This window comes from Mustelus asterias, chromosome 16 (genome assembly GCF_964213995.1).
Source record: "Mustelus asterias chromosome 16, sMusAst1.hap1.1, whole genome shotgun sequence".
NCBI classification, from domain to species: Eukaryota; Metazoa; Chordata; class Chondrichthyes; order Carcharhiniformes; family Triakidae; genus Mustelus; species Mustelus asterias.
Window position 1 is genome coordinate 21820628 of NC_135816.1, and position 26264 is coordinate 21846891.

At 45.3% G+C, this 26264-nt stretch overlaps 1 protein-coding gene across 1 annotated transcript in view; it reads left to right on the forward strand.

Annotated features, from left to right (window-relative positions):
* The window catches only part of LOC144505046 (teneurin-2-like), a 2673959-nt gene that overhangs the window by 1315888 nt on the left and 1331807 nt on the right, over positions 1-26264 (forward strand). The gene's annotated exons all lie outside the window — the stretch shown is intronic.

Below are 26264 nucleotides of genomic sequence, written 5' to 3' on the forward strand. Positions count from 1 at the left end.
TGGAATACTTTCTACATGCCTGGATGAGTGCAGCTCCAATAACACTTAAGACATTCAATACCATCCTGAACAAGCTAGCCCACTTGATTAACACCCCATCTACCACCTTTAACATTCACTTCCTCTACCACCATGGACAGTGGCAGCAGTGTATTCCATCTACAAGATGCACTGCAGCATCTTCCAAACGTGCAAATTCTACCACCGAGAAGGATATGGTCAGCAGATGCATGGGAACAACACCACCTGCAAGTTTTCCGTTAAGCTACACACTGACTTGGAACTATGGGTGGGATTTTCTGGCTACGCTCAACCCTAAACTGGAAAATCCTGCCCGAGGTCAACAGATCTATCCATGGTCTGTCCCTCGCCCGCTCCGATTCCCATGGTGGGCGGGACAGTAAAATTCGCCCCTATATCTCCGTTCCTTCACTGTTTCAGGGGCAAAATCCTCAAACTCCTTCCCTAAAAGAACTGTAGGTTGGCTAATCGTGTAGTATTGATATTGGCTGCCTATTACACAACTCCCTTCATTTCCCCATCTCCTGATATCAGCAATTTCCACTATTTCTCGAAGTTAAAATTTGCCCCAATGGACTGGCCCAGTTTACCATCCAGTTGGCAGGGAAACCCTGCCCACCTCACAGTGGATAAGAAAAGCAGTATCAGCCACATCCCTGGAACAACTTGTTTTTTTATTTAAAAATAAGATTCCTTTTGTTGGTCTGTTTCAAGTCTTTGTTAACACTGAGATATTTCCTTAAACCAGCATGAGTTATACGGCTGCCATCTTTGGTCCCCCAGTCACTTCAATCACATACCGCCTCCTTCTAAAGAAGCAAGTGACCTTCGCATCCAATAGCCTCAGCTGCTGTTACCCTCGACTCCACCACTGAACTCCACCGCATCATCTGTGATGAATGGTTCCTAACTGAAAAATTCAGATCATGCATTGCTTTGCTCGGTGTATGACGACTAAATTCACCGAGCCAGATCAGATACTGTAGCACAGCAGATGATCTGGATGCATTCCAGTTTTAATTGAATGTGTCTCAAAATCCTTCGGCTGAAGTCATTATCTCCAATGAACGCCAAAGTTCACAAGAGTGTCCGACTAAATAATGCAAGGAAACAACTGCTTAATCTTCAAATAAAAATTCCAAAGCTCAGAAAAACACTTCAAGGTAGTTTTAAAAATTTGTTTCTTCTCAGATATTTCTTTTTAATGCATTATCAATTCGAGAAAGTGCAGTGGAGTGAGACAAAGTCTTCCCAAAAAAAAAAGCTGATTTTGTATTTAAGTCATGAAATGTCCTTGGTCTGAAAGCAATATTTAAATTATTCCTTTTTGTTGATCTGCTTAGGATTCAAATCAAAAATCCAAAGGCACACATGCCTTTCAAAAAGATGTTCTGAATATCTTAAAAGGTTCCTTTGTTGTTCATACAAAAAAAAATCTGTTTGAAGAGTGAAGCTGGTCATATATATGCTCTTCAAATTTATGATATTGATGGTTTGTTTAATTGCTTTCTCCATGTGAGTGGATTATACATATTTCAAATAACCAGCCACTTAACTGAAATGATATGAAAGGGAATATTGTATTTTGAATCTGTAAAACTTGAAGTAGTTAATTTTCTTTTTTGTCCAAATAGACCAGCGTGAAGACAAAATATCCAACCTCTCAGCAGGCTGCTCCATTGTAATTGGAATGTTTTTTTTTCAATGTTAAAGACTATTATACAAATGTGAGATAATTACTCGCCTACTTTTCCCAATTGTCATGGATAACAGTATCAATGCGCCTGTGTTTCATTTTTCTTTTCAAAACCTTTGTAAAGCCATCATAGTTTTGAAATTCAAAATTAAAAAGTAATTTGTTTTCCCAAATGCTGTCTGGGAAAATAGTAATAAAACTAACCCAGAAGCATGTCGACAATTTTTAGCTAAGTGTTATCTTCTCCTTGGTCCACAGTTGGTGGTATCGGATATACAGTCTGCAGCGGGTCCTCTCTCACCAGAGCTTCTTGCGAGCTGTGCCCAGCATACCCTCTTAATTCTATCTTTTACTCTCATTCAATGCTTTGAAAACTCTATTTTAATTCTTTTAAACTCTGTAACACACCCTAGCTATGACTGTAACACAATGGGAGCGATTCTTCTGGCCAGCGGTCGGGCTGCGAGGGGGTCGGAGGGGCAGCAATGTGGGGTCATGGGGCTGGCCAGAGATCAAGCTGGCCAGCGATCGGGAGGCCGGCAGTGTGGGGCTGCTGCGCATGTGTCAATCTCAGTGCTGACAGATTGGCACATGCACAGTGGCCCACTATTTAGGGCGTGGAATGCCCTGCCTGCAGCAGTAGTGGACTCGTCAACATTAAGAGCATTCAAATGGTTATTGGATAAACATATGGATGATATTGGAATAGTGTAGATTAGAGGGGCTTTAGATTGGTTCCACTGGTTGGCGCAACATCGAGGGCCGAAGGGCCTGTATTGCACTGTAATGTTCTATGTTCACTCAGCACTATGCTGCCGGCCTCTCCAGCGGGAATACCATCCTCTGGATTTTTAGTGAGATTCATACTAATGAACAACAGTGCACAGAGTGTGGGAGATTCATTTTGAAAGTTCAGCTGAAAAAAAAACAGAGGGATTTACTCCAGTTTTTACACAAATTCAACACTTAGAATTTTTTGAGGGAATCCCACCCTACATTCTGCACCCTCTCCTTTACTTCTCTATGTACGGTATGCTTTATCTGCACAGCACGCAAGAAACAACACTTTTCACTATATACTAATGCATGTAACAATAATAACTCAAATTTTAAAAATGGCATTTTAGGGTGATGCTTCTCAGTTTTTACCTCCCTCCACGAACTTTTAAATGTCCGTTTAATTTTCCTCCTATATTCCATTTTCCAAACACACTTCTGCTGGTGTTAGAACCCACCTCAAGCCCATTTTTACAGATGCTTTAATGAGATGTATTCCCACTGCATAAAATTCTAAACCTCAATCCGATTATTCTTCACACTCATTTTATAGATTCACAACAGGTCAAACTGCTGCTCATTGTATCAAATCCCCTGGGCCCCAGTCCGTCTAGTTGCAATCTTCTTTTATGTATTTTTGAACCCAAATTAATTTGTACCTAATGTTCAGTACCCCTAACTGGAACCTTCTCACTATTATTTCTCTCGTAAATTAATGAATTATGGGGCTTGGGAATGAATGACCAAAGGACATTAAAATGGAAACGTGACTGCTTTTGCAGTTGAGGGAAATCCTAACCCTGGCACAGCATAATCTGACAGATCAGTGCAACATTTATCAGGACTGAATGAGAACTAGTTTTGATGTGTCGGGGATGTTGGTGAACACTGCTGTGAATGACACAAAAAAAACATAGCTCTCTGCTGGAGACTTGTACATTTCTTTGGACATAGCAGACTACGCTGTTGGATTTTGGTTCCTGATATCAACTGATGTCCCTTTGGTTTTTAAGTAGTGACACCGGCTTTATAAGTTACAACCAGGTGGCCTGGTGTGAGACCTTACCAGTTGCTCTAAGCAACGAGTCACCAGAAGGTGTGTGCAAATAGTCTTTTGTTCTTTACAGTTATTTTCCCTTCATTTCTTTGAAAAAAAATGCCTGACCTCCTTGACAGGTCGAAATACTGAGAGCAGGGATACGCAGAGAATGATAAATGCACTTAAGCTTTCTTTCAGTGCATTGTATATAATCATTACAAAGCAGAGCATTGCTGCCAGAAACTAGACTACTACTCACTTTGTTCATGGTTTTCGAAATAGTCACAAATGATCTGCATGGTGTATCCTATCACCTTCTTCCAGCGTTCAATGATATTGAAGTGAGAGATCAGGGCAGATGCATTTGTTTTGTGAGCAAATGAAGCAAGCTGCATACCCAACATCTGATCAGTGAAGATGTTCCGGAATCATAAAATCATAGAATCCGTACAGTGCAGAAGGAGACCATTCGGCCCATTAAACCTGCACCAACAACAATCCCACCAAGCCCTATCCCTGTAACCACATATATTTACCCTGATAATCTCCATGATACTAAGGGGCAATTTAGCATGGCCAATCAACCTAATTCGCACATCTTTTTGGACTGTGGGAGGAAACCGGAGCACCCGGAGGAAACTCACCCAGTCACCCAAAGCCAGAATTGAACACTAGTTTCTGACACTGTGAGGCAGGAGTGCTAACCACACTGCCTTGAAGGAGTAAATAAAAGAGAAATTGAACACTCAACGATTCTCTGTGCTCTTGGATTTTAGCAACTCTTTCACATGTTCAATACCGGGATGGGTACATGAATAGGGAGGGAATAGAGGGATATGGACTGAGGAAGGGCAGAGGTTTTTTTTAGTTAGGGTATCGTGATCGGCACAAGCTTGGAGGGTCGAAGACCCTATTCCTGTGCTGTACTTTTCTTTGTTCTTTGTTATTCATCAGAAATCTTTCGGACTTTGGGCAACCTTTCAAAGGCCCAAACATGGAGCTCCATTCGTCCACAGGTCCATTATTGACAAAGGACTGGGTTGAAAATCTCTCAAAACAGGACATTGTGCTCAAAATAATTTAACATCCCTGACCACCCATCAGTGATTTTTTTTTGCTTGAGTGTACCCAGTGCGCTTTTGGGAAATAGGGTATGCCACCAAGAGCATTGAAGTGTATGTCACACTAACTTGAAGCTAATCTGTGAGAAGAGCATATTTTCATAGCTGCAACCAATGTTAAAATGTTCTCCAGGCTTTTCTCTATCACAAATTTTTCAGATATATCTCAAACCTTTTGGATAAGGGGGTGACTTTGAATTCATCCTGCTTCCAGGACTGTTTGCAGTTAGCGACTTGGCATGCTTGTATTTATTCACGAATGCAACTATCAACGTCTCTACTTTCTCAGGAGACAGGAAATTTGGTCTGTCCACTACAACTCTGTAAGAAGTTTAACAACACCAGGTTAAAGTCCAACAGGTTTATTTGGTAGCAAAAGCCACACAAGCTTTCGGAGCTGCAAGCCCCTTCTTCAGGTGTGTGGGAATTCTGTGTGAACAGAATTCCCACTCACCTGAAGAAGGGGCTTGCAGCTCCGAAAGTTTGTGTGGCTTTTGCTACCAAATAAACCTGTTGGACTTTAACCTGGTGTTGTTAAACTTCTTACTGTGTTTACCCCAGTCCAACGCCGGCATCTCCACATCATCACTACAACTCTCACAGACGTACCATAGAAAGCTTTCTTTCTGGTTGTATCACAGCTTAGTATGGCTCCTGCTCTGTACAAGACTGCAAGAAACTACAAAGGGTTGTGAATGAAGCCCAGTCCATCACTCAAACCAGCCTCCCATCCATTGACACTGTCTGTACTTCCCGCTGCCTCGGAAAAGCAGCCAGCATAATCAAGGATGCCAAGCACCCCGGACATATTCTCTTTCGTCTTCTTCCGTCAGGAAAAAAACACAAAAATCTGAGATCACGGACCAAGCGACCTAAAAACAGCTTCTTCCCTGCTGCCAACAGACTTTTGAATAGACCTACCTCGCATTAAGTTGATCTTTCTCTACACCCTAGCTATGACTGTAATAACACTACATTCTGCACTCTCTCCTTTCCTTCCCTATGTACGGTATGCTTTGTCTGTACAGCGCGCAAGAAACAATAATTTTCACTGCATACTAATACATGTGACAATCATAAATCAAATCAAATCAAATTAAAAAACGTGACAGCAGCATATATATATGATCATGATTAAACACTACAATTCTTGGATTGCCAATGCAAGTCTTGCAAATCTTGACCTGTGTTTTTTCGTAGGACCGAGGATTCTCCTGTGCCATGGCTTTTTGTAGGAAAGTTGCAGTTGCACATGGCCTGAGACCATACTATTTCTGACACTAAATGTCAACATTTTACCTTATTTTCAAAGAGATTTTAAAATCACTGCACGGATGGGATATAAGATAGCGCTATTTGGAATTTTATGCTCCTCCCTAGGAGGGAGCTGGGAGGTGCGGGGGAGTGGGGGTGGTGGGAATATTGGGTTGGATGGAAGAGGTTGCCATACGCATTGCCTTCCTGCCTCCACTGGTATTTTATCAGCAGCAGTAGGTAGCATATGACCCGCCCAGCCTTAGACCAATTAAAGCTCTTCATATGTCAATTAATGGCCACTTAAGGGTCTCTTCTGTTTTTTTTAACCAGTGATGCTTAGGCATCTCATTAGCTGGGAGGTCACCCAGTAAAGACTCGTGGTCTCTCTGCAGCATCAGTGGGAATTCCCCTCCTGATGGGGTACTGTCAATGCAGACCCCATAGCACCCCTCCCCCGCCACTACCAACCCCAAACACTCAGTGATAAGTGCTGACCCCACTGGAAACCTTCCCTTCTTGGGTCCTGCCTGATTGGCCGATAGCTTTTGGAAGTGATGCATCCTGCTTCATGGGCAGTAACCTCAACTTCAGGTAACTGCCTAAACAGTGTAAAATTCAGTCATGGCTTCCAGGGCTGGTGGAGGTGAATTTCCAAACATTGGGCAGGGTCATCGACTCCACGTAAAATGCTGGCCTCCATTCCTGCTCGTTCCAAAGGTGAGATGCAATTCATTTCAGAGTGGACCTGACACCACAGCACAAAAATACACATAAATTAGCACAAATCAAGGAATTTGAAAACAAAGGAAATTGTAAAAGATGGGTAGGATCACTCAAAATGAATACACTGAGATTGTTATCCCAGAAAAATAATTTTCACCAGCATTTACTGGAGTGGCACAGTGGTTAGCACTGCTGCCTCACAGCACCAGGGACCCGGATTCAATTCCTGGCTTGGGTCGCTGTCTGTGTGGAGTTTGCACGTTCTCCCCGTGTCTGCGTGAGTTTCTTCCGGGTGCTCCGGTTTCCTCCCACACTCCAAAGATATGCGGGCTAGGTGGATTAGCCATGCTAAATTGACCCTAGTGTCAGGGGGACTAGCGAGGGTAAATGCATAGGGTTATGGGGGATAGGGTCTGGGTGGGATTGTGGTCGGTGCAGACACGATGGGCCGAATGGTCTCCTTCTGCACTGTAGGATTCTATGATTTACAGGGGATAATAAAGGAATATATTGAAAGCTTTCAGTTTATATATAGTCAACTCTTAAAACAGCTTATTGTTGAGGAAATGGTACCTCACAGGCTGATGTTCCCAATGGCGGAAGGGGTGTTTCCATTCATTTCAGTGCAACCTTCTGAATTTGCACACAGGATTGTGGAATTTTAAACGTAGCTGAGCTATGCTCAACACCGTCTACAGTCATGTTTTCCATCATCTTTTAAGCTTGTTCGCAACTCAATTCACCCGAACCAGCACATAAACTGACCATGCAGGCAAGTGGAAATTGTGAGATTTCTGTGATTGCATTGGTTTCAACAAAGCAAAGAATAGTACAGCATAGGGGAAGGCCCTTCGGCCCACCAAGTCTGTGCTGACACAGATGCCTCTCTAATCTAATATTTTCTTGCCTCTACATGGTAAATATCCCTCTATTCCTTGTCTATTCATGTATCTATCCAGATGCCTCTTGAACGCTGTTATAGAATTTGCTCCCACGACCTCCAGGCAAGTTCCAGGCATTCACCACGCTCTATGTGAAATATTTGCCTCTTACAAGTCTTTTAAACTTTCCCCCTCTCACTTTCAACCTGTTCCCCGAATAATTGACCCTTCAATCCTGGGAAAAAGCCTCTGACTATCCACTCTATCCAAGCCTGTCATAATCTTGTAAACCTCTATCAGGTCCCCCTCATCTCTGACTCTCCAATGAAAACAATCCAAGATTCTTCAACCTTTCTTCATGATCCATATCCTCCAAACCAGGCTACATCCTGGTAAGTCTCTTCTGCACCCTTTCCAATGCATCAACATCCTTCCGGAGGTGTGGCGACCAGAATTGTACACAATATTCCAAATGCGGCTTAACCAAAGTCTTTCCAAGGTTTTCCAATTTTTATACTCAATACCCTAACCAATGAAGGCCAGCATGCCATACGTCTCCTTGACCACCTTGGCTACCTGAATTGCTACCTTCAGGGAACTGTGGATCTGCATGCTTAGATCAGTCTGTATGCTAATAGTTCTAAGGGCTCTATCATTTACTGAAGACTTTCTTTCTGCAGTAGACCTTCCAAATTGCATCACCTCATATTTGTTCACAAGGTTGTTCAGTGCACAGGGACTCAAATGCATGTTTTAAAATATTTTTCACATTAAAATATATTTAACTTACAAAGAAACTCACTGTGCTACACCAATGAAACTATGAAAAGTTTCAGCATAGTTTCTAAAGTAATTTCAGTGCTTTTAAATCAGGGCTGGGATTCTCCGACATCATCCACTGATGGGATCTCTAGTCCTGCTGCTGTCAATGGAGATTTGGCTGAGCGACAAATTCTCCATTGTCGCTGGCAGCGGTGGCGGGGTGTACAAGACTGGAGAATTCCCGTCCAGATTATTCATAGGTAGACAACTGGGCAACCTTATTAAAAATGATTTGTTTTGACAATACATTTATACATTAATACTAAGGAAATTTGGCATGTCAGCGACGACTCTCATCAACTTTTACAGGTGCATCATAGAAAGCAGTCTTTCTGGTTGTATCACAGCTTGGTATGACTCCTACTCTGCCAACACCGCAAGAAACTATAAAAGGTTGTGAATGTAGCCCAATCCATCAAGCAAACCAGCCTCCCATTCATTGATTCTGTTGTCACTTCCCGCTGCCTTGGCAAAGCAGCCAGCATAGTCAAGGACCCCATACATCCCGGACATTCTCTCTTCCACTTTCTTCCGTCAAGAAAAAGATACAAAAGTCTGAGGTCACGTACCAACCGACTCAAGAACAGCTTCTTCCCTGCTGCCATCAGACCTTTGAATGGACTTACCTTGCATTAAGTTGATCTTTCTCTACACCCTGGCTATGACTGTAACACTACATTCTGCACTCTCTCGTTTCCTTCTCTATGAACGGTATACTTTGTCTATATCGTGCGCAAGAAAACAATACTTTTCACTGTATGCTAATACATGTGACAATAAAAAATCAAATCAAATCAAAGTTTCAGGATTGTATGAATAAAGCAGCATAAGTTTACCATTCTCAGAAACATCAAGCAGTACTTTGGTTGAAAAGAGAACAAAGAAAGTGTTACTTTCTATTACATTTACTGATTGGCTCTTTCTTGGAAGATTTTACGTTGGTGATTATGGAAATGAATTTGAGCAGTCATTTGAAGCACCACCTAACAGTGCAATTATCCCTTTGTGCCCAGAGCAGAAACTCTTCACCAATGTTTCCAAGATGAGATTGCACCATCCCCAAAATGCAAGAGACTATTAAAGAAGTAATGGAATGAATACCTATGATCTCCAAAGTTCCTTAAAGGAAGGAACTGTGCGAAAGGGCTATTTGGTAGCAAAAGGTACCCCTTCTTCAAAAAGTGGGAGAAACACAGACAACTAATAATTATTTACCTTCGCACCAACATTGAGAAAATTAACAAATACCATAGTTACAGATCAGTAAATTAATACTCAAACAAAGTGATTTACATTTCACATTGTTTTCACATCAGCAGGAAGTTCCAAAGACATTCACAGTGAAACGATTCCTTATTGAAGCACAGCTATCAGTGTTTATACCACCAAATGTGCCCATTAATTTTCACCCAGGAGGGTAAAGGAATGAATCAAACAGCCAGATCTGAAATAATCAACATGAATTTGTGAAAAGGTGGTTAGAACTTGTTTTGTAAACTAACATAAAATAGACACAAGGAGGCAGTAGAAGTGGTACACAGAAACTTCTAGTAACTAAAAATAACTAAAAAAGGGAAAATGTCAGTGTGGATAGGGAAATAACTAATATAGACAAGAAAAAATACGTATAGATGATTGTTCCTCAGACTGATGGGCAGAAGCTTGTGGGTGGTCAATATTGGAGCACTTTTTCATCCATGTATACAGAAGTGATCTGGAATTAGGCAAAAAGGAGTGTATAACAAACTTTGCTGATGATATCAGGCTGGAATGGATAGCACAACGAAAGTAAGAACGAAGAAGACTAAATGAACAGTTAAGGGAAATGGGCACATAAGTTCGCTGTAGAAAAATGTGAAATCCTATATTCTGATAACAAGAATAAAGGATTTGTCTTACACAGTGAATATCCCACTGCAGTGCAGCAGTAAAGGGATTTGAATGTGCAGATACATAAATCATCGGGAACCATAAAGAAGGCAAATTAGATTTCGGGGTTTGCATTGCAAAGGGCTGACTGAATATAAATGAAAAGATGTTATGATGACTCTTCACAAAATAAAATTAGGTCACATCTGTGCCATTTTGGGCTACTCATTATAGAAAGAAAATAATAACCATCAAGAGAGTATGTATTAGATTTACCAAGATGATATCCAGGGTGAGGGATCTTTGTTATAAGGAAAGGCTACAATAACTAGGGCTGTATTCTTTCAAACTACATACATTATGAGGAGGGGGGGGGCGGTGTGAATGGAAATGTGCAAAAATGAAAGTAGGAACAGACAAAGCAAGCGTAGATTGTTAATTTTCATGATCTAACTCAAAGGTACAAGATCCTGATCTCAAGTGCTGAATGTATTAAGGGGAAGATTAGAAGAAAAGTGATTCATACAAAGAGTCAGGGAATATGGAATGCTTTGTCACAAATTATGGTGAATGGTAAATTAACTACAAGGTGAGAGATAATTATCGATAGAAGAATAGCATGAAATAAATGGGGAGAAAAGGGAGCATTGGAAATGTATAAAATCAGCTCCTGAGATTGGCCTGAAGCTAGCACAGGCCAGAAGAAGCAAATGGTTCCCTTTTGTGCTAATTGTTCTATTTCTATTTCTCTGCAGAAAGCTTTTCTGGAAAAAGTCAAAGTGTAATTTTTGTTCCGCAGATTGGGGCAGGTAATTACCCACTCCTGTGCCTGATAATGGGAGTATTTGACACATAGGATAGTGAAGATGATTTTCTCACCTTGATCCAGCTTTACATTTGCCACAGAAACGAGACTCACAAATTGCAGACCCGATTCACGAGTCAGTTTGGTCTCTTGATGCTGGGATTGGGTTCAGAGTGCAGTTTGTCAGTCACAAACCTGTGCGTGAGGAGTGCAAGTGTGGGGCAGGCCAGTTAGAAAACCCACCTCAGGCTGCCAGCGCAGCATCCCATGTCACCTCCATGTGCCTCATGTATCCTCCATAGCTGCAAATCAAAGAAAAGCATTTTATATTCTGTGGTGTAAAAATTGAACCACTCATTATCTATTAAAAGCCCCCATATCATTGATACTGGGAGAAAAAATGATCTCTGTCATGTGTCAAAAAACCTTATAATTCTTGTCATCCTATTAGCGTGTTTCAAAAACCAGAAACCACATCAAGGAGCAATCTGTTAATGCAACTTGTTGAAACTGGCATTCATTCTCAATTGAATAGAGCACTGACTGTGCTGAAACCCAGCACCTGAAGCTCAGGAAAGCATTGTTAATGGCCGCATCTGTCCAAAAAAGGATGACTGTCAGGGAAGGAAGAATTAGTCAGCACTCATTTCAATTGCAAAGCAGAGTGCCTGTCAGTCAATATAACAGAGCAGGTGGTTAGTTTTTTTTTGTTAAGTTTAAAACACAGCCCTTTAAATCAGAGCATAAAAGATGACAACACAGGGCCCAAAAGAGAAAATGCTGGAAAATCTCAGCAGGTGTGGCAGCATCTGTGAGGAGAGAAAAGAGCTGATGTTTCGAGTCCCAGATAATCCTTTGTCAAAAGCTAACAGGACACTTTGATACATTCTTCACTGCACTTATGGCACTTTTTGCATTGGAAAAGCAGTATAATTCATATGAACCAAATAGATAATGCTGATCAATGTAAGGGTCAACTTACCTTTAAAGGGCAGATGCTCACGATTTGCAATACAGCCTCCACTAGTGACGTGCAAAGGTATGAAAGTGCTTTACACTTACCATTTGGAAAGTTCCAGACTCCTCAGCCTGCAGACTATTCATTTTCTTCACCAGGTGTCAATAAGACATGCTTTTAATAATTTTCCAAAAACCTACATCACAAGATGAAGACCCCAGAGCTGACCAGTGGTGGGCCACCTCCCATCACCAAGAAAGGCGCCACACAGGGCTATATGATCACGCCGACTCTTTGGGAATCGTAATGTGATTAACGAAACTGATTTGAAAATAAACTGACCTGCAGTTTCACTTAGAGAAGAAAAACAGACACCTCCTCCTGGACTGCTTTGATTTACAGAACATCTGGGGCTGAATTTTCCCAGCCACAGGAATCGTAACAGGCAGGGGGTGGACTGTGCAAATGTCTGTTGACCCCGGGCGGGAGTTTGCGGTTTTGGGGTGAACGTGGCCAGAAATTCCCACAGCTGGTGTTTACAGTTTCAAGAGGCTCCATTGTTACTAATTGGTTTGTTTTGTCAGCTGGACTCATTATGAATGTTCTGCTGAGTTTTAAAAGTTACAGAGCCACTTGTCTTAGCAGAGGGCTGTGCAAACAGTTTGAAAATTTTAGTGGTTGTTGAAGGGTTGCTTGTTTGTATGCAGTCATTGAATAGATGTTTGTTTTTAATAACAGATTAACCACTTGAATAGATTTAGCTTTTCTGGATAGTTTCTTTGAATGAGTGCTTTTTTATCCAGTATGAATTGTGTTTGAGTGTGAATGCTATTAGAAGTTATCTTTTTGTGTACATTTCACAGACATGGGGCAAGATTTTCTGGCCTTTCCTGTTGGCAGGGTGGGCAAGGCATGCAACTTGCCATTGACTTTGGCGGGTTCGGAAGATCCCACTGCCGGCCAGTGGTGAACCACCTCTGTCACGGGCAGACCCACTGCAGGGCGGAGGGGGCTGGAAAATTCTGGCCCTGCCTTCTGAGGTTTTCCCATAATGGATACTGGGTGAGCTGATGTGGATGATATTTGGGGGGCATGGAGTTCATAAGAGAGCATGGGGGCTACAGGAGCATGGAGAAGGTATGGGGAATGTGAGAAAGGTGGAGGGTATAAGGACATGAGGGTTTGAGGACTTCACACTCACTGCTACAACTGGACTGACATCTCAGTGGAGAAATGTGCATTCCAACCTGCCGACCTCCCCATCTGCCTGCCTCCATCGCCGCCTCAGATCCGCCACTAGGAGTGGCAAGCTTCATTCCATTCCGCCACCACCTGCCCTGAACTGAAGTATGGTGTTCTTTTTAAAGGAGCTGGTTCTGCCCAGTTGGGAATTTTCCTGACTCACCTCCCCACTTCCTTTGTGAACCTCCAGCCCTCTATTTCCTTGCAGGTTTTTCAATTTCTCTTTAATATCTAACATTACTTGGTTCAGAGTCTGCCACTAAGTAATGTGCCATCTGGTCATGATGTCTTGTTACAGGCGATCCTCTGTTATGTGTTAGTTAGTAAGAAGTTTAACAACACCAGGTTAAAGTCCAACAGGTTTATTTGGTAGCAAAAGCCACACAAGCTTTCGAGGCTCTGAGCCCCTTCTTCAGGTGAGTGGGAATTCTGTTCACAAACAGAACTTATAAGACACAGACTCAATTTACATGAATAATGGTTGGAATGCGAATACTTACAACTAATCCAGTCTTTAAGAAACAAAACAATGGGAGTGGAGAGAGCATCAAGACAGGCTAAAAAGATGTGTATTGTCTCCAGACAAGACAGCCAGTGAAACTCTGCAGGTCCACGCAACTGTGGGAGTTACAAATAGTGTGACATAAATTCTGATTCTAGGATCGCATGATAAAGACTCAGGAGGAAAAAAGCAGAAATATTTATGTGAAATAGTGTGACATAAACCCAATATCCCGGTTGAGGCCGTCCTTGTGTGTGCGGAACCTGGCTATCAGTTTCTGCTCCGCGACTCTGCGCTGTCGTGTGTCGCGAAGGCCGCCTTGGAGAACGCTTACCCGAATATCAGAGGCCGAATGCCCGTGACCGCTGAAGTGCTCCCCAACAGGAAGAGAACAGTCTTGCCTGGTGATTGTCGAGCGGTGTTCATTCATCCGTTGTCGCAGCGTCTGCATAGTTTCCCCAATGTACCATGCAGAAGCGTCTGCATAGTTTCCCCAATGTACCATGCAGAAACTGATAGCCAGGTTCCGCACACACAAGGACGGCCTCAACCGGGATATTGGGTTTATGTCACACTATTTCACATAAATATTTCTGCTTTTTTCCTCCTGAGTCTTTATCATGCGATCCTAGAATCAGAATTTATGTCACACTATTTGTAACTCCCACAGTTGCGTGGACCTGCAGAGTTTCACTGGCTGTCTTGTCTGGAGACAATACACATCTTTTTAGCCTGTCTTGATGCTCTCTCCACTCCCATTGTTTTGTTTCTTAAAGACTGGATTAGTTGTAAGTATTCGCATTCCAACCATTATTCATGTAAATTGAGTCTGTGTCTTATAAGTTCTGTTTGTGAACAGAATTCCCACTCACCTGAAGAAGGGGCTCAGAGCCTCGAAAGCTTGTGTGGCTTTTGCTACCAAATAAACCTGTTGGACTTTAACCTGGTGTTGTTAAACTTCTTACTGTGTTTACCCCAGTCCAACGCCGGCATCTCCACATCATGTGTTAGTTATCCCTGGAAGTGCTCCAGCTACTCAGCACCCACTGAACCTCAAGCCAATGCAACATTATTGATAGTCATTTTGAGTTATCCACAGCAAACACAACACTCTGATATTTTAGTTGTGTGTATCGCAGCTAATGCCATAATTGACAACACTTTTTTGTTGGTGATTTTAACATGTTTGAAAACACATGTTGAACTCTGAGAATTCAGGGAAGAATATTAACATCAGAGAACTGAAGTCTGTTGTTGTTGAAGCAGACAGAATGAAAACTTAAGTCAGGTAAACACAATTCTGTTTGTTCACTATCCTTGTGTATGTTAGACTCAAGTAAAAATGGTCCAAAAACATTGGTCAGGATTTTCCGAGAATGGGGACAGCTCACCATTGCCTGTCACCGGGTGTTCCAGTCCTGTTGAGGTCTGTGGCATTTTCTATGGCTCACCCACCCAGGGGTCACGAGGGCAGCACGGTGACACAGTGGTTAGCATTGCTGTCTCACAGCGCCAAGGACCCGGGTTTGATTCTGGCTCAGTTCACTGTCTGTGCGGAGTCTACACGTTCTCCCCATGCCAGTGTGGGTTTCCTTCTCGTGCTCCGCTTTCCTCCCACAGTCCGAAAGATGTGCTGGTTAGGTGCATTGGCCGTGCTAAATTCTTCCTCAGTGTATCTGAACAGGCACCAGAGTGTGGTGACCAGGGGATTTTCACAGTAACTTCATTGCAGTGTTAATGTAAGCCTACTTGTGACATGAATGAAGCTTTTTAAAAACTTTCAGCGGAACTGGAAGATTCCACTGAAAATCCTGCCCCTCCACTTTAGATTTCAATCTAACTTTACAGTTTTGTTGACGGTTCCTTTCTTGTTTATGACATGTCACATTTCTTGACTGTGTAATTTTGCCCAAATGTGGAAAAAATAATAGATGGCTGGTAGATTTTTTTTCAATTTTATTTTACTTTGCCATGTTGACTTGTATATCAGGTATTCACTTAAGTGGAATAGGCAAATACGGGACAAGTATGCTTCTGTGACAGTGAGGAACACTTGCTATGTCAAATGATTGTCAGCCCATTTGGTCCCAACCCTCTTTTGTCAATGCAGGGCATACAACTGCCATCCTAAGCAGCGAAGGGGAAACATCTCTTTTTGAGACTGGCATTTTATTAAGGATTGATTGACATCAATGATGAGTTGTTGTCTCACTTGTTGCTCAATGGTGCAGAAGTAATAGATGGAATACTGATGTCATGTTGGTAACAGGATCGTAAGCAATAACTTTATAATTTTCTGTTTTTTTGTGTTTACACAGTTTGATACAAATGGGAACACCTCTCTCTCTCTTCTCCCTCTGTCTCCCACCTTCTATCTCTGTCAATCTCCTACTGTGGCTTCCCTCCCACTTTCCCTAGTGGATAAAAATTAAGAAACCTAAGTTTAATTTTTTTGCTGCAGCATAACTGGTGGAATATTTCATATTTGTAAAAAGTTTGGCTTTACTGTGACAGCTTTGCTCTGATTACAATGAGGAATATTAATCATGGGATTGGTCGTTATCAAGCACTTCGGGGTGGCACAGTGGTTAGCACTGCTGCCTCACAGCTCCAGGGACTTGGGTTCAGTTCCCGGCTTGGGTCACTGTCTGTGCAGAGTCTGCACGTTCTCCCTGTGTCTGCGTGGATTTCCTCCGTGTGCTCCGGTTTCCTCCCACAGTCTGATTAGATGTGCTGGATTGGCCATGCTAAATTCTCCCTCAGTGTATCCAAACAGGCGCTGGAGTGTGGTGACTAGGGGATTTTCACAGTAACTTCATTGCTGTGCTAATGTATGCCTACTTCTGACAATAATAAATAAACTTTCTAAACAAATGTAGGTGTTTTAATTTCACTGTAGAGTAAAATGACTCCTGGACCCAAATCCACTATTCCAGCAGCCTGGCATTTCCAATTCCCAAACAAAGCATTCATGGAGACTACTTGAATTCAGCTGCTTAGTTAATGTCAATCAGTGCTGAATTATGGACAGTTTTGTACTCTTGACTCCAGCCGATTGGCACCTAGATTAAGACTGACTTAAACTCACTGTGACCCTCTCCGAAAGCTTGTGTGGCTTTTGCTACCAAATAAACCTGTTGGACTTTAACCTGGTGTTGTTAAACTTCTTACTACCCTCACTATTGACAGAGAGAGCAGACATCCACGTTACTAGACCCCGCTTATCCACAAGGTGAAACAATGCCACCTAGTTCATGTTCCTGTGTTTTAAATTTTGTTAACAAGTGTCCTGTCCCAGATGGTTGTGGTTGTTGGAGACCAGTCATCTCAACCCTAGGACATCTCTGTAGGAGTTTCTTAGGATACTGTCCTGGACCCAGTCATCTTCAGCTGCTTCATAAATGACCTTCCTTCCTTAAGAAAGTCACAAATAAGGACGCTTGCAGATGCTTGCAAAATGTACAATTCCATTTGCCACTCCTCAGAAAAAGAAACAATTATTTCCCAAATTTAGTAAGGTTGCACAAGATGAAAGCTTGGGCTGATAAATGCCACATTTCATTTGTGCCACTTAAGTGCCATCTCCAACATCAGAGAATATAAAATTCTCCCCGTGACATTCAATAGATTACCATTGCCATATTCCCCACCATCAACATCCTGGAGCTACCATTGACAACAAACTCAACTGGTCAAGTCTTCTAAATATGTAAGCACAAGAAGAAGTTGGGGCTCAGAATTTTATGGTGAGTAACTCATCTTCTGATTTCCCAAAGTCCACCATCTACAAGGCACAAGTCAGGAATGTGATGGAATACTCTTCACTTGCCTGGATGAGTGCAACTCCAACAACACTCAAGAAGCTCATGACAATCAAGGAGAAAGCAGCCCACTTGATCGGCAGCCCATGCATCACCTTAAACTTCATTCCCTCCACCACTATCGCACATTGGCAGAGGTGTGTACCATCTACAAAGATGCACTGCAGCAACTTACCAAGGCCCCTTTAATAGCACCTTCCAACTCTGCAACTTCTACCACCCAGATGGACAATGGCAGAAGACATGCTCTCTCCAAGCTGCTCGCCATCCTGACTTGGAACTATGGATTGCCTTTATAGAGACATCAAGGCTATCGCTTGCTACTGGAGAACCTGGGAAAGGAGTGTGCAGGAAAATCAGCAGCAGGGGCCAAAAAGTATCATCAGCCGTGCTGAGATGAAATCCTTAAATGGTTATTAAATGGCCTCAATTGGTAGCTGGGCACTAAGTCTGCAGGACTTCCCACACAGAGTTAATTTTGGTGGAGGACGGAAAGAAGAATAAATATTTAAAATTTGATCAGAATTTGCAATGATTGCTTTTATATAAAAGAAATAATGTTGGGTAGACACCTTTGTTAAAAATTGAACCCTGCCTTAGCAATTAGGGCAGAAATTACGTGTTGTTGAATGTAGATTTTCAAACAAACGTATCTTATTAGCCCAGTACTCATTTAGCAGCTATTTTCTCTCTTTGACCCCAGATAATTGTTTTGTTTTATTTTTGCACCATCTATTAGGAGATGTAAGGTAAGGGATCTTTTTTGAAGTTAGTTGGTAATCACTTCCGGTGATGAATAAGTCTATTTACTGTTTGTTCAGAGATCATCCATAGGCCTTTCGGTCTTGTCTCCTCTGACCATGTGCTGTACTTGTCAGAGAACAATAAGTCTCATGATCAGTCAACAAACATTCTGCAAACTGAGGATATTCGCATTATTGGCATGGAGCTGAGGTGCTACATCTGTCCTAACCAATCCTTAAAAGTAACTACACAATGTAATATTTTATATTTCCATGCCATATGTTTTTGGGGCCCCTGAGGGAATTTCTCTGGCTGTCGCCAAATTAAGGGCAGCTTCGCATTGTGAGACTATGTCCATAGACCAAAGGCATTTGAGGCACGGACTTTATAACCTGACGGAACGGTAGACTTCCATCTAATCAGTTCAATTTGAATTCAGACTGAGAAATCAGAAGTGGAACGGTGGCGCAGTGGTTAGCACTGCTGCCTCACCACACCAGGGACCCAGGTTCAATTCCAGCCTTGGGTCACTGTCTGTGTGCAATCTGCACGTTCTCCCTGTGTCTGCATGGGTGCCCTCCGGGTGCTCTGGTTTCCTCCCACAGTTCAAAGATGTGCAGCTTAGGTTGATTGGCCATGCCAAATTGACCCTAGTGTCAGGGGGCTTAGCAGGGTAAATGAGGGTTATCGGAATAGGGCCTGGGTGGGACTGTGGTTGGTACAGACTCGATGGGCCAAATAGCCTCCTTCTGCACTGTAGGAATTCTATGGGTCCTATTTTACCATTTTGAATTCCACGTGTTGGGCGGACTTGAAACTGGGAGTGTTTCAGATCTGACTTTTAGACCCGTTCTCAGACGCCCCCATACGCATTCTGCCTGAAAAAATAGCAGTAATTCCAAATCACACTGTAGAAACCCGTGGGTGGGGTTTAATGTGCCTGAAATCCTGCAGCTCCGATTGGCTCATCCAAAAAAGATGAAAAAAAATGATAGACTGCGGCTCCCCTGCCACATCACTCCTGGGCCAGATAATGCCTCTCCCTGGTTCCCACAGACATTGCCCCACCCCTCCCAAGATTTCTGACCACTTTATCCCCCCACCCCCTCGCCACCCAGACCGATTGGGGGGCCCTCCCCCTTCCCCCCTCCCCCCTCCCTTTCCCCCTCCCCCTTCCCCCTTTCCCCCTTCCCCCTTTCCCCCTCACCCCTTTCCCCCTCCCCCCTTTCCCCCTCTCCCCCTCTCCCCCTCCCCCTTTCCCCCTCCCCCTTTCACACTCCCCCCCCCCTTTCCCCCTCCCCCCTCCCCCTCCCCCCTCCCCCCTCTCCCCCTCCCCCCTCTCCCCCTCCCCCTCCCCCTTTCCCCCTCCCCCTTTCCCCCTCCCCCTTTCCCCCTCCCCCCACCCCCTCCCCCTCCCCCCTCCCCCCTCCCGCCCCTTCTCCCCTCCCCCTCCCCCCTCTCCCCCTCCCCCTCCCCCCTCTCCCCCTCCCCCTCCCCCATCTCCCCCTCCCCCCTCTCCCCCTCCCCCCTCTCCTCCTCCCCCCTCTCCTCCTCCCCCCTCCCCTCCTCCCCCTCCCCTCCTCCACCCTCCTCCACCCTCCTCCACCCTCCCCCCTCCTCCCCACTCCCCCTCCCCTCCCCCCGCCCTCCTCCCCCCCTCCCCCTTACCCCCTCCCCTCCTCCCCCCTCCCCCCTCCCCTCCTCCCCACCTCCCCTTCCCCACCCTTACCCCGCTTCCCCCCTTGCCCCCTCCCCCCTCCTTCCCCCCCTCCCCCCTCCTTCTCCTTCCCCCCTCCCCCTTCCTCCCCTCCTCCCCCCTCCCCCTCCTCCCCCCTCCTCCCCCCTCCCCCCTCCTCCCCCCTCCTTCCCCCCTTCCCCCTCCCCCCTCTCCCGCCCTTCCCCCCCTTCCCCCTCCCCATCCCCTTCCCCCCTCTCCCCCCTCCCCCCTCTCCCCCCCTTCCCCCTCCCCCCTCTCCCCCCTTCCCCCTCCCCCCCTCTCCTCCCCTTCCCCCTCCCCCCTCTCCCCCCCTCTCCTCCCCTTCCCCCTCTCCCCCCCTTCCCCCCTCCCCCCCTCTCCCCCTTCCCCCTCCCCCCCTCTCCCCCATTCCCCCTCCCCCCCCTCCCCCTTCCCCCTCCCCCCTTCCCCCTCCCCCCCTTCCCCCCTCTCCCCCCTTCCCCCTCCCCCCTCTCCCCCACCTCCCCCCCTTCCCCCTCCCCCCTCCCCCCTTCCCCACTCCTTAGCCCCCCTTCCCCCTCCCCCCTTCCCCTCCCCCCTCCCCCCCTCCCCTCCCCCTCCCCCCCTCCCCCCCCTCCCCCTCCCCCTCCCCCTCCCCCTCCCCCTCCCCCTCCCCCTCCCCCCTCCCCTCCCCCCTCCCCCTTCCCCCCTCCCCCCTTCCCCCTCCCCCCTTCCCCTCTCCCCCTCCCCCTTCCCTCTCCCCCTCCCCCTTCCCCCCTCCCCCTCCCCCCTCCCCTCCCCCCTCCCCCCTCCCTCCCCCTCCCCCCTTCCCCCCTCCCCCTCTCCCCCTTCCCCTTCCCCCTCCCCTTCCCCCCTTCCCCCTTCCCCCCCTTCCCCTTCCCCCCTTCCCCTTCCCCCCCCTTCCCCTTCCCCCCTTCCCCCCTCCCCCTCTCCCCCTCCCCCTTCCCCTCTCCCCCTCCCCCTTCCCCTCTCCCCTCCCCCTTCCCCTTCCCCCCTCCCCCTTCCCCTTCCCCCTCTTCCCCTTCCCCTCCCCTTCCCCCCTCCCCTTCCCCCCTCCCCTTCCCCCTCCCCTCCCCCCTCCCCTTCCCCCCTCCCCCTCCCCCCTCCCCTTCCCCCCTCCCCTTCCCCCCTCCCCCTCCCCCCTCCCCTTCCCCTCCCCCTTCCCCCCTCCCCCTTCCCCCCTCCCCCTTCCCCCTTCCCCTCCCCCCCTCCCCCTTCCCCCTCCCCCCCCCTCCCCCCCCCCTCCCCCTTCCCCCCTCCCCCTTCCCCCTCCCCCCCTCCCCCTACCCCCTCCCCCCCCCTCCCCCCTCCTTCCCCCCTCCCCCTCCCCCCTCCCTCCCCCCCTCCCCTTCCCCCTCCCCCCTCCCCCTTCCCCCCTCCCCCTTCCCCCTCCCCCTTCCCCCCTCCCCCCCTCCCCCCTCCCCCCCCTCCCCCTTCCCCCCCTCCCCCTTCCCCCTCCCCCCTCCCCCTTCCCCCCTCCCCCTTCCCCCCTCCCCCTTCCCCCCCCCCCGATCTCAGGCAGAGTGGCAGCTGTGGTGAACCATTGTTGGTTACCACCAGGAGTGCTGAGCCATGGTTTGGCCAGTACTATGAGTCTGTAGATATGTTACTGTTGGGGTTAGGGTTGGGCTGTTCTACCTGTTAATATAGTCCTATGGTACACCCCAGTCGGCTCCGCCTTCCGGGAGAGGTATAAAGGTCACTGCTCTGCCTGGCGACCCTTTAGTCTGGGATTGTATATTGTATATAGTAGCTCCGTTATTGTTGGCAATAAAAGCCTTTATTTCCCGGGTACTTCCAGCCTCCCGTGTGATTTATTGCACATCAGCAGCCGAGTCCTCCTCCCCCCACCACCGATTTCAAGCAGAGAGCCGTCGGACACTCAGCACTTACCTCCTCACTAACTGGAGCATCCGAATCGGACTTTTGTGGAGCATGTCTGTTTCGTGCCGATTCTGGATGGGCGAATGTGTTGGTAAAGGGGGAAGTGCCGGTAAGGTTGGGTGTGCAGCCCATTAAATCAATTTAAATGCATGCAAATGCATTTAAATAGCCGTCGCGCCCGTTTTAGGTGCGGTCACGATCGCGACCTTTTTGGGCCTTCGTAAAGGGGGAACCGGCGAGGAGATGGGCGTGGATTGCGCTACTCACCTCATGCCCGACTTTACCAATTTTCCGTGCCCGAAAACAGGCGCAACTTGCTGGTAAAATCGGGCCCTCTGATTCGAAGTGAAATGAATGTGTGCAATTCTCTCTGCCTCCTCTCCCCTTCCAGCATAGCTTTCGAATTTAGATGCATCAATCAATTTTCCCTGAGGAGTAACTCCAGCTTGAGGGCCAACAAAAATGGAAGACTGACCATAAACTGTATGTTGACCTTGTTCACTTCCAGTTGGCTGAATTAAGAGTAAAATAAGCATTTATCTGGGAGGCAGCCACATGACTCTCTTTGAAGGTGAAGAATGAGGTGCCAATCCAAAAGATCTGTTTCAAGGCAGAGGAAGAGGATAAATGTGACGTACTCTGTATGGAGAATATAAAATAAAACACCAACTGGTATGGTCTGATTCTGATAAACTTTAGGAACTTTTATGCTCAGATTAAGCTTTATATCATTGCAAGAATCGCCAGCTGGCAAATCTTCCTTCAGCAAACAATCTAATCATCCATTCAGCAATTTAGTTGAAACAAGAACAAGAAACACTCAACTAAAACATATATTTTGCATTACAGTGATTAGATTTCTGATTGTGCTGATGTTTTTAGGTGCTATTTGGCAATGAGCTGATTGTATTTAATGGGCTGAGTATTAAAAAAAAAACTAGATAATCAGGAAACATTCTATGCTCCAGTCACAATTTTTATCTTGATGTTCTCTTCAGACCAGAGAGCCATATAATACGATTGGATGGGAATGTGTTTAATCCACTGGGATTCTGTACAATGGAAGGGAGGAGGAATGAGTTTAGTTAATTGGAATTCTGTGCTCAGCTGAGGCATTATTTTATCTGGAGTTGATTATACTGTGTGCTGTTATTAACTTAAGAGTGTTCAAAGTCTGAGCTATAAAAGTAAGTGACATTTATAAGGTCACTGATTAGTTCTGAAATGCATCTTGTAAGGTATTTGTGCTTTTAAGGAAGTGCTATGTCTCGGGAAAACCATGAAACAATTATTGTGGAGTTTCAGTTACATGATTAACACTGAACTCTTCATTAAACTGGAAGTTTATTTTAAACCAGACACTTTTCCACATTAAATAGGTATGATTGTTACACCCTCCCTTTAGTCTGCTGCATCATGGTATACTTCTCTGAAAATCCTGCATTCTCAGGACGTGTGCGAACTTGGGATATTATTCTCATCAAACCTCTTTTTTACCTCCCAAAGCCTATCTGTCATCTACAAGGCACAAGTCAGGAGTGTGATGGAATACTCCCCACCTGCCTGGATTGGTGCAGCTCCAACAATACTCAAGAAGCTTGACACCATCCAGGACAATGTAGCCTGCTTGATTGGCACCACATCGACAAACCTCCACTCCCTCCACCACCAACGTTCAGTAGCAGCAGTGTGTGCTATCTACAAGATGCACTGCATCAATTCACCATAGACAGTACCTTCCAAACCTATGATCACTTCCATCTAGAAGGATAAGGGCAGCAGATACATGGGCCACCACCTACAAGTTCCCCTCTAAGCCACTCACTTTGATTTGATTTATTTTTGTCACATGTATTAGCATACAGTGAAAAAGTGTTGTTTCTTGCATGCTATACAGATAAAGCATACTGTTCAAAGAGAAGGAAACGAGAGAGTGAAGAATGTAGTAAAAGATAGAATTGGAAGTTATGCTGGGCACAACTTGCAAGAAGTCGCCTCACTCTGGCGCCATCTTGGAAATGTATCCTGACCTGTATCCTCACCATCCTGACTTGGAAATATATCGCCATTCCTTCCCAGCCACTGGGTCAAATTCCTGGAATTCCCTCCCTCACGGCATTGTGGGTCAACCCACAGCACATGGACTACAACGATTCAAGAAGGCAGCTCACCACCACTTTCTCAAGGGCAACTAGGGAATGCCAATAAGTCAGCCAGCAACGCCCATGTCCCATGAATGAATGAAAATAATATGAATAAGGGGGTCCAATGGCCCAGCACTTGGCTGTAGTGAAGGATTTAATTAAAGAATCTTGTAAAGCAAGTTCTAATCTTCAATTTCCTCATTTATTGTATTGTTGATCTCACTCTGGGTGCACTGCGCTGTAGACTTTCACTCTGAAAAGGAGAAAGTAATTTTAAAGGTGGAGTCACCTCCATCACTTCATCATAGCTAGTTACAGATAGATACAGGCTCAAGGAAAGGTCATCTGCCAGACTTTGCAGGTGAAGGAGTCGTAGGTGGCGTGGAGGCGATTAAAATCATGAAAGGCTATGATGCAGTAAATAAAGAGCAATGGTTTCCTGTGGCAGAAGCATTGATAACCAAACAACACAGATTTAAGATAATTGCCATGAGAAACAGAGGTGAGATGAGGTTTTTTTGTGCCGTGAGTTGTTATGGTTTGGAAGGTACTGTTGGAAAGAACGGTGGAAGCAGATTCAGCAGTAGCTCTCAAAAGGGAATTGGACAAATACTTGAAGAAGAAATATTTGTGGGGTAGCAGAGGAGTGTGACTATTTGGACAGCATTTGGTCAAGCCAATACAGGCCTGTAGGCGGAGTAGTTTCATTCCGTGCTGTATGAATCAATGATTCTACAATCACGCCCTGCTCTTATACACCTTTCAATTGCCAATTATAAAAACCTTTGATAAGGGCTTGAGATCTCTTGCTGAGGCATATAAGACGTGTGCGTGGTTTGAAAAGAAAACATTGTCTGTTTAGAATTACTTCACTACTTCCCAGTGATGAATTGAGAGCTCTATGTTCCCATGGTAACAGAGGTACTTGTTGAGGCAGGTGAAAGTGCAATTTGACAGAAAACCCATTAGAGTAAGATTATCAGCGATGCAATCCTATTGCCACTGCCTTGTTGTGTTGGCGATGAAGCCATTTACTGCTTCTCTCTTGGGCCTTTTTCTCCAACTGTATTTTATGAATCATATCATGCTTCCACTGCCTGGACATGTCACTGTGTCTCTGCGTCTGGTTCAGATTCAAGACAGAATGGATCCTACATGGTAGCTAGAAAAAGCGAGAGGGTTTCGCCTCTTTGCTCGTCCTGACATTTGCACTTAGTCTGGCACATCTAATTCCATTGATAGCATGATGACAATCTTGAAAACCATATATTTACTCAACAAGAAAATGATTTTCAGATGTAGACAGGCAGCTCGTGGGAGCCAACACATTAATTGGACACTTATTGAAGCACATTTACCTGTGGTATTGGCAGTGACGGTTGATGAATTCAGTAAGATTGAAAAGAAGATGGCCAAGCAAGGTTTCAGCTCCGTCCCCGAGTGTATCGATGTTTGAACAGCCACTCTTTCTCTTAAATTATCTACTCTCTGTTATCACCAGCATCTCATTATAATACAAGGTCATTGACTGAGTCCAAACTGCGGGCTTTCTGCTGTTGGATCAAATTTTAGTGAATTTACCTGCTCTTTCTGTGCTCCAACTTATATTTAAACTACAAACTTTGGATCCAAATTCACAAATGCTTCTGAAAAGCCATAACAATTTGGTTGCAAACAAATAAAAATCTAATGATTATTGCACTAAACTTAATCCGCACGATTGTATTTTATTGATTGTGTTTTAAAGAGTGTCATTTTTTTTCCAACATTATCCATAAGGCCGCTTGTTTCACTCGTCATCCAGATAATTGAGTAATCTTCTGTCAGCGGATTAACCTAGCACCAGCCAGAATGTCATGAAATATTTAGAATTTTTATTGCACATCGCTGGCTGTTTTCACCTGCTTGATGTGGAAAAGCAAAATTGAATGTAGCCAGCCCCCACCTCCTCAATTTGTAAAAGTTATTTTGATAATAACTCGAGGGATTGTAGAGAAGGTTTACCAGGCTGATTCTGGGGATGGCGGGACTGTTGTATGAGGAGAGATTGACTAGGTTAGGATTGTTTTCGCTGGAGTTCAGACGAATGAGGGGGGATCTCATAGAGACTTATAAAATTCTAACAAGACTAGACAGGGTAGATGCAGGGAGGATATTCCCGATGGTGGGGACTCAGGGGTCACAGTCGAAGGATTCAGGGTAGACCATTTAGGACAGAGGTGAGGAGACATTTCTTCACCCAAAGAATGGTGAGCCTGTGGA